Below are 3,041 nucleotides of genomic sequence, written 5' to 3'. Positions count from 1 at the left end.
CCCTTCTGGCTTGCAGAGTTTCTGCTGAAAGATCAGCTGTTAACCTTATGGGGATTCCCTTGTATGTTATTTGTTGTTTTTCCCTTGCTGCTTTTAATTTTTTTTCTTTGTATTTAATTTTTGATAGTTTGATTAATATGAGTCTTGTCATGTTTCTCCTTGGATTTATCTTGTATGGGACTCTCTGTGCTTCCTGGACTTGATTGATTGTTTCCTTTGCCATATCAGGGAAGTTTTCAACTATAGTCTCTTCAAGTATTTTCTCTCCTTTCTCTGGGATGCCTATAATTCAAATGCTGGTGCATTTAATGTTGTCCCCGAGGTCTCTGACACTGTCCTCAATTCTTTTCATGCTTTTTTCCTTATTCTGCTCTGCGGTAGTTAATTTCCACTATTTTATCTTCCAGGTCACTTATCTGTTCTTCTGCCTCAGTTATTCTGCTATTGATTCCATCTAGAGAATTTTTAGTTTCATTTATTGTGTTTTTCATCATTGTTTATTTGCTCTTTAGTTCTTCTACGTCCTTGTTAAACATTTCTTGTATTTTCTCCATTCTATTGCCAAGATTTTGGATCATCTTTACTATCATTACTCTGAACTCTTTATAGGTAGACTACCTATTTCCTCTTCATTTGTTAGGTCTGGTGGGTTTTTACCTTGCTCCTTCATCTGCTGTGTGTTTTTCTGTCTTTTCATTTTACTTAACTTACTGTGTTTGGGGTCTCCTTTTCACAGACTGCAGGTTCGTAGTTCCTGTTTTTGTGGTGTCTGCCCCCAGTGGGTAAGGTTGGTTCAGTGGATTGTGTAGGCTTCCTGGTGGAGGGGACTGGTGCCTGTGTTTTGGTGGATGAGGCTGGATCTTGTCTTTCTGGTGGGCAGGACCATGTCCAGTGGTGTGTTTTAGGGTATCTGTGATCTTATTCTGATTTTAGGCAGCCTCTCTGCTAATGGGTGGGGTTGTGTTCCTGTCTTGCTAGTTGTTTGGCATAGGGTGTCCAGCACTGTAGCTTGCTGATCGTTGAGTGGAGCTGGGTCTTAGTGTTGAGATGGAGATCTCTGGGAGAGTTTTCACCATTTGATATTACGTGGAGCCGGGAGATCTCTGGTGGACCATGTCCTTAACTCAGCTCTCCCACCTCATAGGCACACGCCTGACTCCTGGCTGGAGCACCAAGAGCCTGTCCTCCACGTGGCTCAGAAGAAAAGGGAGAAAAAGAAGAAAGAAAGAAAATAATAATAAAATAAATTAAAGTTATTAAAGTAAATAAAATATTATTAAAAATTAAAGTCATGAAAGAAAGAAAGAAGAGAACAACCAAACCAATAAAGAAATCCGCCACTGATAACAAGTGCTAAAAACTATACTAAAAACAAACAAACAAACAAAAAAGACGGAAAGCAGAACCTAGGACAAATGGTAAAAGTAAAGCTATACAGATAAAATCACACAAAGAAGCATGGACATACACACTCACAAAAAGAGAAAAAGGAAAAAACAATATATATCTATATATAAAGAAAAAGGAATAGAGCAACCAAATCAATAAACAAATCTACCAATGATAATAAACTCTAAATACTAAACTAAGGTAAACATAAAACCAGAAACAAATTAGATGCAGAAAGCAAACCCCAAATCTACAGTTGCTCCCAAAGTCCACCGCCTTTATTTTGGGATGATTCCTTATCTATTCAGGTATTCCAGAGATGCAGGGTACATCAAGTTGATTGTGGAGTTTTAATCCACTGCTCCTGAGGCTGCTGGGAGAAAATTTCCCTTTCTCTTCTTTGTTTGCACAGTTCCTGGGGTTCAGCTTTGGATTTGGACCCGCCTCTGTGTGTAGGTCCCCTGAAGGCGTCTGTTCTTTGCTCAGACAGGATGGGATTAAAGTAGCAGCTGATTCAGGGACTCTGGCTCACTCAGGCCAGGGGGAGGGAGAGGTACGGAATGCGGGGCGAGCCTGCGGCGGCAGAGGCCGGCGTGACGTTGCACCAGCCTGAGGTGCACCGTGTGTTCTCCCGGGCCGGGGGGAGGGAGGGGTACGGTGTGTGGGGTGAGCCTGCGGCGGCAGAGGCAGGCGTGACGTTGCACCAGCCTGAGGCGCGCCGTGCGTTCTCCCGGGGAAGTTGTCCCTGGATACCGTGACCCTAGCAGTGGCAGGCTGCACAGGCTCCCGGGAGGGGAGGTGTGGAGAGTGACCTGTGCTCGCACACAGGCTTCTTGGTGGCGGCAGCAGCGGCCTTAGCATCTCATGCCCGTCTCTGGTGTCTGGGCTGATAGCCGCGTCTCACACCCATTCTGGAGCTCATTTAGGCGGTGCTCTGAATCCCCTCTCCTCACGCACCCTGAAACAATGGTCTCCTGCCTCTCTGGCAGGTCCAGACTTTTTCCCGGACTCCCTCCCGGCTAGCTGTAGTGCACTAACCCCCTTCAGGCTGTGTTCACGCCGCCAACCCCAGTCCTCTCCCTGGGATATAACCTCCAAAGCCCGAGCCTCAGCTCCCAGCCCCGCCCGCCCCGGCGGGTGAGCAGACAAGCCTCTCGGGCTGGTGAGTGCCGGTCGGCACCGATGCTCCGTGCGGGAATCTCTCCGCTTTGCCCTCCGCACCGCTGTGGCTGCGCTCTCCTCCGCGGCTCCGAAGCTCCCCCACCGCCCCCCGCCCCGTCTCCACCAGTGAAGGGGCTTCTAGTGTGTGGGAATCTTTCCTCCTTCACGGCTCCCTCCCACTGGTTCAGGTACCGTCCCTATTCTTTTGCCTCTGTTTTTTCTTTTTTCTTTTGCCCTACCCTGGTACGTGGGGAGTTTCTTGCCTTTTGGGAGGTCTGAGGTCTTCTGCCTGCATTCGACAGGTGTTCTGTAGTTGTTCCACATGTAGATGTATTTCTGATGTATCTGTGGGGAAGAAGGTGATCTCCACGTCTTACTCCTCCGACATCTTGGAGGTCTCTCCTTTATTGGAGTATAATTGCTTTACAATGGTGTGTTAGTTTCTGCTGTATAACAAAGTGAATCAGCTATACGTATACATGTATCCCTAT

The 3,041-nt window shown here is 47.0% G+C and overlaps 1 protein-coding gene across 1 annotated transcript in view; it reads left to right on the top strand.

Moving 5' to 3' along the window:
- CD163 (CD163 molecule) overlaps positions 1 to 3,041 on the top strand; it is a 41,555-nt gene that overhangs the window by 34,333 nt on the left and 4,181 nt on the right. The window lies entirely within an intron of this gene.

The sequence above is a fragment of the Physeter macrocephalus genome, chromosome 6, assembly GCF_002837175.3.
Source record: "Physeter macrocephalus isolate SW-GA chromosome 6, ASM283717v5, whole genome shotgun sequence".
NCBI lineage: Eukaryota > Metazoa > Chordata > Mammalia > Artiodactyla > Physeteridae > Physeter > Physeter macrocephalus.
Note: the sequence above shows the minus strand (reverse complement) of the source record. Positions and strands in the feature narration are given on the sequence as shown.